Genomic DNA, 16989 nt, shown 5'->3' with positions numbered 1-16989 from the left:
GCCCGAACGAATTAAAAAAAAGATTCTTGACACTACCCACAGACGATGAACCAAGAAAAATTACATACAGACTGAAGACCAAGAAATCAAATGGTGATGAAATATTGAATCACATAATACAGCTAGTAAGTGCATAAAAGATAGCAACCACAACCGTGCAGCAGAGTGGTGGTCAGAGGAACTAGAGGTCCTCGTTAGAGAAAAACGAAATGCGTTCCTTCAGTGGTTGAATGATAAATCAGAAGAAACAAGATCAATATACAAGGAAAAGAAGAATGAAGTGATTAAAAAAATATGGATGGCAAAAAATGAAGCATGGGAAAGAACATGTGCCAAGGTTAATAGCAAATTAGGATTTGGGAGAGCAAAAGAAGCATGGTCAGTATTGAAAGGGCTTCGACAGAATACAAAAAGCAAAACTAATTCCAACTGATAACAAAAAAGGATTGGGAAGAGTACCGTATTTACTCGAATCTAAGCCGCACTCGAATCTAAGCCGCACCTGAAAAATGATACTCGAAATAAAGGAAAAAAAATTTCCCGAATCTAAGCCGCACTGAAATTTGAGACTCGAAATTCAAGGGGAGTGAAAAGTTTTAGGCCGCACGTCCAAATCGAATCAAAGTTGGTCCACTGTAATATGAGACACAATTTAGGTCGAATGAATGACGATACAGCTACAGTAGTTTGGTTCGAGTCGTAAGCCTAGCATGCGGGGAAGACGCATGCTTAGCATGCGTCAGGCGCTCCGTCCGTATTTATACGGGTACCCTTCCTTTTTCACGTGCTTCGTCTGGTTTGAACCTTTTGCTTATTTTGCTTCGATCTGATAAGTGCCGTTTTCTTTGTTATAGGTGTTTACGTCACTGTAAGCTGAAAATGCATTACTGTACTGTGTCATGCATTGTTTGTCGCATTCTGATAGTGCGTGTTTACGGACTGTCGCCGCTCGCGGCGTGACTTGCTTTTGTGCGCGCTAGTGCCGCTAACAATAAAAAAAAAAAAAGAGGAATCGTCTCATTAGCGAAACAATGGCAAGAGACTGCTATTTGTTGTTACTTACACTGCTGCTTTCTTTGACAATGATCAACAAGAACCAAATAATAGACTGCGTATGATAGAACACGTTCTGAACGAGAGTTAGGCGAAAATTTTTCTCCGTTTGAAAATCTTTGCGGCCGCTTCTTTAGTACATCAAATTCTGCACAGAAATTAGAGTCATCTTAGATTTGAAAATCTAGTCAGTTGCCGTGCTTCATTTCTGACTGTGTCACTTAATACGAATATAAACATGATATGTATATTCTTCCGCGTTTGCTGTTGTCTCACTCTAGTTTCGTAGTTTATTAGGCAGGCAGGATTTAAATAAGATAGCAGCAAACACGAAAGAAAACATGGCAAAATGTTTATATTCATATTATTCTTATAGTGAAGAGAATACTGCATGTGATTCACAATTGATAAAAGTTCCTATTAGCAACCATCTCTTGTCACAGGTAGGAAAAATTTCAGAACGTAGAGTTGGCCATATTGACAAACATCCCAAACAGTCTTGCCAGTCGGATTTTCGTAGTACATTGAAATTCTGCTACATCCGAAGATGAACAATACGGAGTTTGTATTTACTTCGTTGGATAATGTTATGAAAATGCAGTGGTCGAAAGTCGGGGCGGAGAAAAAAAAGCTCATCTTCCACCTTTTTTTAAAAAAAATTTATTTACTGACGCAGAGGTTTTGGGGCCAGTATTAATCTTTGTGCCTACAAACCATGCCTGTGTAGCGCTACATATATTCGACGGCAGAAGTTAGTTGTGGCAGGCGGCGGCACCTACCGACATTTTTCAGAACTTCCACATGCTTTGCACTCGATTCTAAGCCGCAGACGGTTTTTTGGATTACAAAAACCGGAAAAAAGTGCGGCTTAGATTCGAGTAAATACGGTACTTCCAAAAATTATTAAATGGGGGCAGAGGAGAATATCTAGAAGAAGGAACAGGGGAAGATAAAGGACATGAAGATGATGAGGTCCAGATTTTAGAAAGTGAAGTACTTCAGGCGTTGAGAACAGCAAAGAATGGTAAATCACCAGGACCAGGCAATATCAATCTGGAATGTCTGAAATAGGGTGGTGACAAAATTGTGAAACTGATAACACAGCTCTTCAACAAAATGAAACATGGAGATTCAATACCCAACAAGATGAAGCTAGGTTACATTAATACAATATTTAAGAAAGGGGATCGCAAAATTTGTTCAAACTATCGAGGAATTTGTGTTACAAACACATTAATGAGAATTTTTGCGAAAGTAATTAAAAACAAACTGGAAAAAAATTTTAGAAACCAAGAAGAACAATGTGGATTCACGGCTGGGAGATCATGTGTAGACCATATTTTCACATTACAACAGATTTTGGAGAAACATAGGGAAAAATCAAAAAATATAGGATTAATTTTCATAGATCTAGAAAAAGCATATGATACTGTTCCAAGAAAATTACTTTGGAGAGCACTACATATGGCAAACATAAACTCTTCCTTGATTAAAATAATAAAACAGATGTATAAAGATAACATTTGCCAAGTGAAAGTTGGTAATAAACGTTCACAGAAATTTAGAACAAGCAAAGGCCTTTTACAGGGCTGTCCCGTGTCACCATCATTATTTAAAATCTATATAGATATTAGCCTTCGAACATGGTCTCGTAAATGCAATCAACTAGCAGTAGCATATAAAACTTGGGGTTTGAATATTAATTACCAAAAAACAGAATACTTGACTAATGATTAAGATGAGCTATACATTGAAGGAAAGAAAATCAAAAAGATAAACACTTTCTGTTATTTGGGATCCATTTTAGAAATTGAGGGAAAATCAGAGTCAGAAAACAATAAAAGAATTAGTAGCGGATGGAGGGTCACTGGGATGCTTAACTCAGTCTTATGGAGCAGGAATGTAATGAGCAGAACTAAAAAATTAATATACAAATCCATATTAAAGAGTGTGGTTCTGTATGGAACGGAGACCTGGACAATTAACATGAAGCACATTAAAAAATTACAAGCTCTAGAAATGGACTTTTGGAGACGATCGGCAAGAATCTCCAGGAAAGAAAAGATAAGGAACACCGAAGTAATAAGGAGAATGGAAACGAAAGAATATATGACATAATGGATAAGAAGAAATTACAGTGGTACGGGTATGTACGACGAATGGAGAAAACCAAAATACCAAAATTGATACTGGAGTGGGAACCGGAGGGGAGAAGAAGAAGACGACGACCTATGACCACCTGGCTCCAAAATGTACAGCACACAATGAGGAGAATGGGCGCAGAGGAAGAAGACACACAAGATCGAAACACCTGGAGAAATATTTTGAGAATATAGTTTAACAACGTTTATTGTTTGTATTGTAATTTCCAAGTAAATTATTATGTTGGAGATAAGCCTCTGTAATGAGGAAAAGCTCAAAATAATAATAAAATAAAGTGCATAAACAGTCACACCATTGTTGGACAAACAGCTCTTTTACACGACTTTCTCGTACCATCTCAGCATGCTTTCAGAAAGTATAAATCTACAGACTCAGCAAACACCAGTCTCTCTCACCCTCTATCTCCCTCACACCCACACCCACACACAAAGTATGCACCAGTAACTCAGGGGGTGGGGGGAGTGTGGAAACGAACTGCAGATTTTGAGTTGTGGTGTGGCACAATTTTATTTTTTACCAATTCAAGGACTTTTAAAATGCGGAAATAACATTTTAAGAAGTCCTAATTTGAACTCCCCCCCTCCCCTTCCCAGAAGGCCACAGTACAGGAGCCTCCCCTTTTTACAAATCAAGAACTGTGCATGTGTGTCTAAGTCTTTCCTTCTCATACTATCCGGTCTCCCCTGACCCAGGGTTCTCAGTAACCTTTATGTTAACTCTCCCTTGTTCCTTAACCTTGCCAGTCCCTTATCCTTCATCCTTCCCCTTCTGCCAGAAGAGCCACTGGCTCTGAAAGCTTGCACATTTCCATAATTTTAATATGCGTTTCCTCCTGTTGCTGCTTGGTGAATAGATTTTTTTATCTGCCCCAATAAATATATTTTAGCCTATTCCCCACGGCCCTGCCTGTGTGTGCTTTTGACACATCCCCCCCCCCCCCCCCCCTGTGTTCAGCTCTTCCTCCTCCTGTCTGTCCACCACATCCTCCCTTCCTCTCTTTGTCCATTTCCTCCACCCTCTCTCTGACCACATCTTTCTCCCTCCTTCTGACCATACCCTCTTTGCCTTCTGTCATACCATCTCTGTCTCACCCTCTTCCTTTTCCACCTGGCCACTACCCCTTCACACCTTCCACCTGCCTCATAATCTCCCCCTTCTCCCCTCTCTCTGTTCATTTCCTCCTCCCCCTCATTCTGTCCATCACCTCCTCCATCCACATCAACCTACCCCTAGCTATGCCCATCGGCAGATTTACCTCCACAATACAGTTCAATAAATCATGCCAATACTACTCCCACAACAGGCCTATTATGCAGGGCAGGCACATTGGGGGCTCAAAAATCATTTATTTGACCCTGATGTACAGGCTACATCGCAAAGCAAGTCGATAAAGAAGCTGATACTTCCCCAATACAACATGTCCATAATGCAGGGCAACCTACATGTTGGGCCACAGAAAATAGGTTCTTTCCCATGACATGTAGGCTGCCCTGCAAAGTAGACTGATTTGGCAGGCCGATACTGTTCCCATATAACATTCCTGTCATACAGGGCAGACTATACGCCAGAGGATGGAAAAAACACGTTTTTATCAATATTTCCACTCCTACTGGAGCTCGGGGGTTATAAACCCCACAGTCCTGACACTTGTGAGGCCTTTTGTTTCTGTGCCAAATTTCATCAAGGGGTTTATGAGTAGATCCTGGACACACAAACATATATACGGTCTGCTATATACATTCATGGGCAAGCAGGAAAGTAGACACAATTATACTTAAGCAACAGTAAAGACACAATTATACTTAAGCAACAGTAAACAGTACGTGCCAATTAGGGAACACATACCAGTCCAAAACCAAAGTCATCAAACACAATGAGATACAGGGTTTGACAATGGGGACATTGCTGTTTAAAATGATATATATGTGGAAGACAAAGAGAAGAAAATATTGTATGCAGTTAACATGACAATACTGAAGTGAGACAAAAATGTGAAGCTAGCTGAGAGAAAAGAGTGTACAATTGGTAATCACAAAGTTTTAATTATCACCGTGAAAAACTCAAGCTGCAACTGTAAAATTGATAAAGGTGTTAGTCCCTATTTACATATTCATTCTTCAGTGTGACACATTTATCCCAATGAAGGATGACTTTACAGAGCCAAGACTTTACAGAGCCAATGGTTATAGAAGTCTGAATTCTGGCTGTTCAAGAAAGGTTCCACATCAAAATTAACTTCACTGTCATTCTGGAAATGGCTGCTATAGAATGGTTTCTTCACCCAAGGAAAGAGGAAGATGTCAATGGGAGCCATATAAGGATGGTAAAGGGCTGAGGCAAAATTTGATAGCCCAGAGAAGCTGTAGGTGTGACTGTTTCTCCTGTTGTCACAGTGCAAATACACGCTCATAGAGAATTTCCTGTGGTGCACATCTATAGAGCCTCCCGTAACCTCTCTGGGAGGTTACACTACTATGTTTCTGTGACAGTTTGCCACTTACATGCACAACACCATGAAAGTCCCAAAGTACACAGAGTGTCAACTGGCCCGATGATGGCTGAGTCTTCACCATTTTCGGTGGTGGTGAAATCACGTTCCATTGCTTACTTAGCCCCTTTGTGTAGGGGTCAGTGTAATACACCCTACACTCGATCAAAGTTATCAGGTGGCTAAAGAAGTCATCTAGATCACACTGAAACTGGTGCAACATTTCTGCTGCTGCCTCGGTTTACCAGGATTTCTGAATGGGTGTAAGTAGTTATGGAACCCAGTTTGCGGCAACCTTTGTCATGTTCAAATACCATGCAAGATATTAAAACTGGTTGGTGACTGATGTTCATTTGTTCTCTATAACTTCCATTGTGATACACCATTCTTCAAGGATCAGGGCCTTAACTTCTATTGCAATCCCCAGTTCTTCACAGGGATACGGTCTGCCACTTCATTTTTCATTATTCAGACTGGTTTGATCACACTGGAAGCAACTGCACTGCCCAATCACTGTTTCATATGATGACGCACTGTTGCTGTATGCTTCCACCAAAACAACATGGGATTGCTGCACCACTGTTCTCCACAAATTAAGGAAATGATTACCACACAATACTCCACTTCAACAATGGGTTGTAACACTTTGTTTTCTCCCCTCTAGTTGCGAGCTACAGAGCTGTGTCACAAAGATTTAAATGGGCTCCAGGATTGCAAACATCAACCAATCAAACACCAATTATGTAACTTCTTTTACAAGGTGATAGTTAAAATTTTATCACTATCTCTCATACATGTGCAAAAATCACAGCACAAAATGAAATGATCGTATGGCATTGTTGGCTGGGAGGCCCCGTCCGGGGAAGTTCGGCTACAGTTTTGCAAGTCTTTTTTCGTGTGGCGCCACATTGGGCAACTTGCACGTCGATGAGGATGAGATGGTGATGAGGACAACACAACACCCAGTCCATGGGCGGAGAAAATCTCCAACCCGGCCGGGAATCTAACCCAGGCCGGCTGCATGGGATGCATGCACGTAACCATGCAGCTAAGCAGGTGGACATCACAGCACAATCACTTATGGAAAATGAACTGATTAGAAATATGGAAAAGACTATGAACGAGGGCATTTCAGAAGCAATGAAAAGTCTTGAACATATGGATATAAAGGCAATGAAACAGGGTGGAGAAACTAGAACCCTCTAGATTCATAGTATATAAACACTGTCTGTAAGAAACTCAGCTGTGACATGTTCACTGCAAAACAGCAAATGCGGTATGCTGATAAACAACTTCCGTGGACTGTGTCACAGATTCCTTGAAATGTACGTTGTCCATGTCCATTTCATTTTCAGTTACAACTGTGCCTTACAATCCTGTCCCCCCCCCCCCCCCTAAATCTTCTAGTTATTCCCAACAGGTATCCCTCCACTGCTCACTGCACAACCGTGAGCTTTTTACTTTTTTCTTCCCCCCCGCCCCCCAGACCTCCTCAAACTGCCACGTACATAAAATAAGGGAAAGACAACCACTCACATACAGCAGACAGATGCGCAGCACACAGATACATGCAATAGAAAACAATATTTGCACTAGCTTTTGAGCTCTTGCTATTTCTCTAGCAATAGTACACACATCACACATAACAACCACATGGAAATGAAAATGCATACTCCCAAAGTTGCAGTGGACTGCCCTCAATTATTGATGGGCAAAAATCATTCTGACCACTGACGGGGGCATGTGCATTTGGGTGGCTGTGTGATTGTGTGTGTGAATGTGTGCACTTTCGGAGCAAGAGCTCGAAAGCTAGACTGAATACTATTTTCTTTTATGGCATAATCTGACTCACTTCTGGCACGGGGCCGACTCACTTCTGGCAGGGGGATTACCTTCATAGTCTTGGATATTACTGAATTTAGCATACGTTAAAATTCAGGAATAAGTAAGAAACACATATTATTTTTGTTTTCTCCAAAAAAATTCCTGCCCCGAGATACAGGCCTCCAAAGATGACACTGTGGACACCATGCCATCACATGGACCACCTGGATACAGTTTTCCAGCTGAAGGACAGCAACAACGCCATCAGTGCTCACTTCCTGTTCACAATGTTTTGAAGATTGTAAGTGCTCCACAGTTCCTACTGGTTCGACAGGAAGGCATCATTCTATATCGAAGGAAGACACTGAAGCAGTGGAACATATTTTGAGTTCATTGACTGGCTAATCTCGGTACAAATCAGAGTGCACAGAAGTTGTATAAACTGGAACTTTTAAGTCTTTGGGCCTTTCACATACATTTTGGAACCATTTAAAATGCTTAAAAAATGAATTTCTTACTCATCTTTCAAAGCTAAAATTATGTTAAATACGGCTAGGTTTCGATTTTTATGAGCCTGTTATGTGATAATAAAACAGGTTTTATGTATAGCAAAAATTTCTATTGTTTATAAAACCTGTTGAACCTAAAAGTGGAAGCTCTCCTTTTCAGTGAATGTATAATGGTATATAACTAACCAACAGAAAAAAAAAAAAAAAAAAAAAAATATCAAAACTTTATGGATTGGCATTTTTGAAAGAAAATTCTCCATCAATTATAAAAAAAGGTTCAGAACACTATAGTAAAAGCACTTTGACAGAAAAGTCCAAATGGAGGATTTCTTTGTAATCATAAAGCAATTATCTTTCACATAAAAACAAAATCCAACAAAATATCAAGAACTGTTCCAGAGATTCAGCATTTTAAAAATTTTTCCTATATTCGCATCTTCAAAATAGAGGGCCATATTTCAGAGCAGAATTTTTTTTGGAGAAAACAAAAAAATACTTGTTCCTTACTCAGCCCCTCATTTTAACAATAACATCAGAGACTATGAAGGTAAGATTTTTTTCCTAGCCTGCCTGAATTGATATGGACTATGCCTTATGTGCTTTCATGCGCCACGCACCAGTCTACTATACGTGCCTTTCTCTTACTTTAACAAGACATTTACAATGATGCTAGTTCCTTCTGACACTGTGAGGTTCAAACCTTTGGTTGATTTGATGTGGACAGACCCTTACACAAGTTTTGAACAATATCTTCACAAAGAACTTTACATGTACATTATATTTAACCATGTAATGACATTAAAATACATGCCAATGTAAGAGACATACTGAGCAATGATCCTGCATCTTATTGTTGATAAGTAACAAACAAGACCAGGAAGATTGCATGGCATACACAATATACATTTTATACAACTGAAACACATTATCTATGGAAAGTAATTCACATACATATTTTACAGCACATGCACAAAGGTACATTAATTAAAACCATTCCATTTTTATCAATGATAATTTGACAGTAGTAGCCAAAAATGAAGCAATGGTAGCTTTTTCTCTGTAAGCAACAGTATTACCATTTACAAATTTACTGTAATATATCAGCATGAATCAATGCAAGTTATTCAGAGTTTTTATTTCATAACCTCGTCTCACTCTATATGTAGCTAAACTGTATCTTCTTGCTGAAACTTGGTGTGTATTCCCATATTTACTGTGTTCTATTTTTAAAATTTGCTTACAATTTCAAGACAATAAGCTGATTTACTTAAGGCGTGGCTAGGAGACACAATGACATTATCTTTTTCTTAAAAAAATTATGCGTTCAGTACTATGCTTGGGTGTCAACAAACAAACCACAGTTGTGAAACCAATACCATCCTAATTCATTTTTTGCGTGCTGATGGGCAATGGATTATTATAAGGTTCTTTACAATTTCGAGAATTACAAAATGTCGCCATCATTTCAGTGATTACCTGCACTTGATATGAAACATAAAGCATTCATAAATTTCCACCATCTGAGGATGAGTCTGCTTGTGTTCAAAAGCAAGTTAATGGCAGAATAAAAGTGTTTTGAAAAAGCGTTTCTGAAATTTTTTAAAAACACTGTATCTATATAACAGTTCTAGATATTTTGTTAAGAGTTTTGTTATTTGAAAGATAATTGTTTTATGATTACAACGGTATCCTTTGTTCGGACATATCTGTCAAAGTTCATTTACTGTTGACTTCTGATTTTTTTAATTTATTGAAAAAAAATTTTTTTTTTTCAAAAATCTCAATGCAGAAAAGTAAAGATTTTTTTCTGTTGATTTGTACCATATTCTCTGTAAAGGAGAGCTTCCGCTTTAAAGTTGGACAGGTTTTATTTTAAAAAATCTTTTTTTAACTTTTCAAGGGTACTGTATGTCTTCACTGAAGTTGTTTCTTCCTAATTTCTTTCTTACAATGTTTATTTCTATTATCTTTGTTGCAGTTATTTCTTTTCACTTTCATTGTTGCAAATATTTCTTACACTTTGTTTTAGTTTCTTGTCAGTTCCTTTGTCGTGATTGTTCATTGTAGGCTTCTGTATTATAGTTGTTCAGTGCTAATTTGTTTACTGAAGAGCCGTCTAAGAAATCTGAGACCATTCAGTGAGTTCTCTGTTTTCGTGAGGTATTTGCCAGTTGACACAGTTGCAATGTGTTTTGTGAAAAGGACAGTTTGAAATGCCTTCTGACTGGGGCCACAGGAGAGTGAAGTGTGCCGACTATTTGCATATCCATAAGACAAATAAAAAACAGATTTTGTTCAGGTTGGGAATAAGTGTTCTCATTTGAAGACTCTCTTTCAAAGTGAATATGTTTCCAGTGATGACTTTTTGTGTTCTAAATGTTTTGACAGAATAACGACAATGATAGTATCCCATGGTGCAGATGATGCAAATTTTGCATCAGCAGAGGAAAAATTAAATATCCTGAATCAGTCAACTACAGAGGTAGGTGTTAGTCCTGTTAAGAAACCGTTGTCAGTGCAGTTGAGTCATAAGCTCTATGCATGAAGAAAGCGCAGACAAATTACTAAAGCTATGGATGAATAAACCACAGCACAACTGATCACACTCTTCAAAGTAAAAATTCCATCTTCAGAAGAAAATGAACCAAATCACTCTTGCCAGGAATTTTTCACAAATATCAATTCAGCTGTTGAATATTGTGCATCCTACAGTGAAAAGGTACAAGTTTTAATTATTATTCCAGAGACGTTTTCAAAGAAATCAATTTTGAACCACGTTCCATCAGTATCAAAGTATATGGTATGCAAATCAAGAAAGGTGAGGTCTGTAAAAGGAGTCTTCAGAAGACCAGATCCCTATTAGGGTCATCCTGTAGAAGCAGCTCAAATTCAAATAGTGCAGTCATTTTATCTGGAAGATAAATGGGACTGTTCTCGCCAGACTGCCAACAAAAAAGACACTATAACTGCAACAGTTAAAAGGTCAAAAAGTTGTGAAAGTGAAGAGGTACATGACTTGAAGTATTAAAGAAACTTTTGCAATTTATAAGAGCAACTATAAAACTTCACATATTAGAAGATCAAAATTTTATTCACTGCAACCTCAGTGGGTAGTTCCACACTCACCTAAAGAGGTTTGTTTATGTGTATACTACGTGAATTTTGAACTTTGTGTGGTAACTTTGAAGAACTTACTGGAGCATATGACTTATGAAACCTCGGTTGGGCATGTGAAATCATTAGTAGTCTGTGGCATAAAGTGAGAGACTTGTTCGTTTCAAGAATGTGGTGATTGGCCCTGAAAGGGAGGACTATCTTTACAGACACTTGGCCTGGAAGATGTAGCAGACAACTCTGCAGAAATTACATACGCAACATGGGAGGAAAATAAATTAAGAAAACTGTTGCCTTTAACAGTTTCATTGATGAACTTGGTAAATGGGCAGTGAAAGCAGTAACACAACAGCATCTGAAGAAATTGCAACAACAACACATGGCAGAAGTGAAAGGGTGTGTACAGGCTGAAGAACTATCTTTAGTGTTTCACTGTGATTTTGCTGACAACTGGTCTGTAATTCTCAAAACAAGACCACAAGTGTTGCAGTTATAAGTGATGACACAGGACATGTTGCAGCACATGCTTTGCTAGCATTGCGCAAAATTCTTCAACTGTAAACAAGGGCAGAGAAGATCATCATTATTTCTGATGGTGCTCCTAATCATTTTAAAAATCGTTACCAGCTGTTTGAATTGAATAAGTTGCTTGTGCCAACTGACTGGATATACAGTGCTACTGGTCATGGGAAGGGGCCTTGTGATGGTGTAGGAGGCCTGCTGAAGCACCATACTAGAAAACATAATCTTTCCAGACCAAATACAGCTGTGATTCAAAATGCTCAGGATTTTACGAGAGTCATGAAATCTTACACATTCACAGCATGGCTGAATGTACTGAAAAATTTATATTTTATGGAAGCAGGTTCACATATTGGTGTGCTCATATCATATACATTGCTTGTCTAGCTCAGTATTTTTAAATACCCACTTTTTGTACTGAATCAGGTTCTATCTTCTGTCTGTTTAAACATCTACAAAATTTTTTGTATTGGTTTTCTTTTCTTTCTCTACAAATCACAATTGTTTGATCTCTCAGCTATGATTCAATAATTTATCTGGATTGTGTTGTGAAAGGCTTAAGTTTTTTGCATTAAACTATTTAAGTTAAAATTATGTTACAATTCTGTCTGTATTTTATTACTCCAAAGGTGACATTATACTTTCTGATCCTCATACTTCACACCTCAGACTGTTGGGGAGGTTATGCTCAGTTTCCAAGGATGAATCTGGCAAGCAGGTGAGGGCAGCATCTCCAATGGATGATCCCCTCCCCCGTGTTACCAAGTAAAATTGAAAATAAAAAATATGTCAATTTCAAAACTATTCTAATCTACCTGAACCTTATTTACTTAACATCAAAATATGACACAAATCTATTGCGACAACACACACACAAATGTCAAACTAGCTAATGTAAATCCACCCGATGATGGAGGTTTAAACCTTTGAAACGCATCGTGGAAATAAATAAAACGGTGACTGATAACAGTAAACTTGTTGTTTCATTTAATAAAGCATCAACTACACTAGTGTTAATTGATTTTTTCCCATGAAACCTAAGAAATACAGGGGGATTATAATTAAAGTTAAACATTCAAACCACTGTAGAAACAACACCACTGGTCAGAATGACGTCCAATTGCAATGGAATATTATCGGAGAAGGGGGGAAATGTATGGCAGAAAAAAAAAAAAAAAAAAAAGTTACAAAATGTAGCAGTAGATGGTGCTGTAAGCATCATAATTTAATAGCGGGCGACTACAAATGGCAAATGAATCATACAATGATGTCAAAGGTATACATTTGATGTTAAACAAACTGTACTACTTAGTGTGCATGGTGGTACAGATGTTGTGTAAGCCCATCCACAACGGCCTGGTCATATCGCATCGGATGGGAAAAATTGGTTTTTAACTGTCCTTGACACCAATCTGGATTGTGTTGTGAAAGGCTTAAGTTTTTTGCATTAAACTATTTAAGTTAAAATTATGTTACAATTCTGTCTGTATTTTATTACTCCAAAGGTGACATTATACTTTCTGATCCTCATACTTCACACCTCAGACTGTTGGGGAGGTTATGCTCAGTTTCCAAGGATGAATCTGGCAAGCAGGTGAGGGCAGCATCTCCAATGGATGATCCCCTCCCCCGTGTTACCAAGTAAAATTGAAAATAAAAAATATGTCAATTTCAAAACTATTCTAATCTACCTGAACCTTATTTACTTAACATCAAAATATGACACAAATCTATTGCGGCAACACACACACAAATGTCAAACTAGCTAATGTAAATCCACCCGATGATGGAGGTTTAAACCTTTGAAACGCATCGTGGAAATAAATAAAACGGTGACTGATAACAGTAAACTTGTTGTTTCATTTAATAAAGCATCAACTACACTAGTGTTAATTGATTTTTTCCCATGAAACCTAAGAAATACAGGGGGATTATAATTAAAGTTAAACATTCAAACCACTGTAGAAACAACACCACTGGTCAGAATGACGTCCAATTGCAATGGAATATTATCGGAGAAGGGGGGAAATGTATGGCAGAAAAAAAAAAAAAAAAAAGTTACAAAATGTAGCAGTAGATGGTGCTGTAAGCATCATAATTTAATAGCGGGCGACTACAAATGGCAAATGAATCATACAATGATGTCAAAGGTATACATTTGATGTTAAACAAACTGTACTACTTAGTGTGCATGGTGGTACAGATGTTGTGTAAGCCCATCCACAACGGCCTGGTCATATCGCATCGGATGGGAAAAATTGGTTTTTAACTGTCCTTGACACCAATCTGGATTGTGTTGTGAAAGGCTTAAGTTTTTTGCATTAAACTATTTAAGTTAAAATTATGTTACAATTCTGTCTGTATTTTATTACTCCAAAGGTGACATTATACTTTCTGATCCTCATACTTCACACCTCAGACTGTTGGGGAGGTTATGCTCAGTTTCCAAGGATGAATCTGGCAAGCAGGTGAGGGCAGCATCTCCAATGGATGATCCCCTCCCCCGTGTTACCAAGTAAAATTGAAAATAAAAAATATGTCAATTTCAAAACTATTCTAATCTACCTGAACCTTATTTACTTAACATCAAAATATGACACAAATCTATTGCGGCAACACACACACAAATGTCAAACTAGCTAATGTAAATCCACCCGATGATGGAGGTTTAAACCTTTGAAACGCATCGTGGAAATAAATAAAACGGTGACTGATAACAGTAAACTTGTTGTTTCATTTAATAAAGCATCAACTACACTAGTGTTAATTGATTTTTTCCCATGAAACCTAAGAAATACAGGGGGATTATAATTAAAGTTAAACATTCAAACCACTGTAGAAACAACACCACTGGTCAGAATGACGTCCAATTGCAATGGAATATTATCGGAGAAGGGGGGAAATGTATGGCAGAAAAAAAAAAAAAAAAAGTTACAAAATGTAGCAGTAGATGGTGCTGTAAGCATCATAATTTAATAGCGGGCGACTACAAATGGCAAATGAATCATACAATGATGTCAAAGGTGTACATTTGATGTTAAACAAACTGTACTACTTAGTGTGCATGGTGGTACAGATGTTGTGTAAGCCCATCCACAACGGCCTGGTCATATCGCATCGGATGGGAAAAATTGGTTTTTAACTGTCCTTGACACCAAAAAACGCATAAAAGCATCACTCACATCATCTTGTAATTGTCCTGAGGCCAAAAACCATATAAAAAGCATCAATCACATCTGTTTTTAATTGTCCTGAGGCCAGAAATGGCAAGTCCTGAGGCAAAAACGGCATGAAAAGCATCAATCATCGTTTTTTAATTGTCTTGAGGCAAAAAAAAAAAAAAAAAAAAAAAAAAAAAAAATATATATATATATATATATATATATATATATATATATATATATATATATCAATCAAAATCAAATCAGAGTATTAATTTCTGTGTGAATGGTGCAAAACATGTTCAATATGCTGTCCACCATTTTCTGCAACAAGTTGAAATCAAGAAACAGCATGTTCCACAACTGATCGAAGTGTTTCTGGGGTCACATTCAGAATGTGTTGCGCAATGCGTGCCTTCAATGCAGCTAAGTTTGTAATCGGAACACTGAACACAACATCTTTCAGATAGCCCCACAGCCACAAGTCAGGAACACAACATCTTTCAGATAGTCCCACAGCCAGAAGTCACACGGATTAAGATCAGGTGTGACCTTTTCAGGATCAAGTGGCAATGGTTGATTTGTGTGTGGATTTTCTGTTGCTTGTATTAGGCAATTCTGTGTATTGACATATCCCGTCAGGTGGAAGTGGGCTTTGTCTGTCCACATAATCTTAATCTTCACGGCCGATCATTGTCCACTTCCATGCAAGAAAGAAATTCTAAAGCACAGGTCTCTCTTGCTGGCAGGACAACAGGGGTAATTTTGAATGGATAGCAGAGAAGGATGTTTCGTAGGATTTTACGAACTGTGCTCACAAGTATGTCCAATGTTCAGGCAATTCTCCGTGCACTACACGTTTGCACACCACCATTCGTCTACTGCGTTGCTGTGGCCACTGCTTCCACTGACATCAAATCAATTTGTTTCCTCCCTCTACCAGGTTTCACACCAAAGGAACCAGTCTTTTTCGAATTTCCGAGTCATTTTCTCCACACCCACGGCAGTCATCAGAACAACGCCTTTTTTCAAATCTTTCAGTGTCCGGAGCTTCCCCAGAGCGACGTATGCACAGTAGTCATTCTTGTAATACAGATTTACAAGCAGAGCGCGATCCTGCATTGAGGCAGTCATGGCAAATGTCGCAGATGTGAAAGGAGGGAAAGCTTTGTACCTGGTGTGTTTATACCAACTCCAACAGGTCGTGTGTATGACAGGTGTTTTCATTTACATATTCTGACACATGCAGCGTCACCTATTGATCAATTTTCACACTATTTTTTTTCTTCTCCCATACGTTTTCCCCCTTCTCCGATAATATTTCGTTGCAATTTGACGTCATTCTGACCAGTGATGTTATTTCTACAGAGTTTTGAAAGTTTCACTTTAATTATAATCATCCTGTACATAGCTGGAGGTGAGGCAATAATGTTTTCCAAGTCTTTAGCACTTATTTTTGTGCCTTGTATTGTTATCCTTTCAATCACACGTGTGTGATTATTGTAATCAACTTCCTGGAGTACGCCATTACGACTTGATAATATGCTGCAAAAGCTACTGCTTTGGCAGATGATAACCACAGCATCTATTACATTGCCGAAGTGTTGAGAAGTACACCTTCCTCGATTTCCATAACCATAAGACAGTACAGGGTAACTGGAGGCTATAAAAGAAAACAAGGATCAGTTTTGAGAGAAGCAATATTGGCAAAGAGATTACCACTTCTCACAATTTTGACACTCAACACAAGAATCACACTGCTGTTGAAGCACAAAATCAACTCCATCAAGTTGAGGGGTCAATGTAAATGAGAGACCCATCCAAAGAAGATGGAAAGAAGTTAATCTTTAACCCAGAAAACCTGCTACAAGCCCAGAGAACATCACACAACTCAGCTGACTGGAGAGTACAACAATGGGAGCAAGCAATGTTCACCTATGAGTCGCAATTTGACCTTCAATCATTTGACACAGTGAGAAAGTCAGGAGAATGCCTGGTGAAAGGTATTCTCCTTGCATATTCTTATCCAGGATGCATTTTCATGATGGTTCTGTGGTGGAATGGGGACAAATCAGTATGACTGCAAGGATGCATTTGGTCTTCTCAGAGCATGAGGGCCTTACAGATCATCAGTATATGGAAGAAACCCTTTTGG

The 16989-nt window shown here is 38.3% G+C and overlaps 1 protein-coding gene across 1 annotated transcript in view; it reads right to left on the bottom strand.

Annotated features, from left to right (window-relative positions):
• LOC124776088 overlaps positions 1-16989 on the bottom strand; it is a 154802-nt gene that overhangs the window by 65977 nt on the left and 71836 nt on the right. The window lies entirely within an intron of this gene.

This window comes from Schistocerca piceifrons, chromosome 2 (genome assembly GCF_021461385.2).
Source record: "Schistocerca piceifrons isolate TAMUIC-IGC-003096 chromosome 2, iqSchPice1.1, whole genome shotgun sequence".
NCBI classification, from domain to species: Eukaryota; Metazoa; Arthropoda; class Insecta; order Orthoptera; family Acrididae; genus Schistocerca; species Schistocerca piceifrons.
The sequence above is the reverse complement of the archived record's forward strand: the minus strand, read 5'-3'. Positions and strand labels throughout refer to the sequence as shown.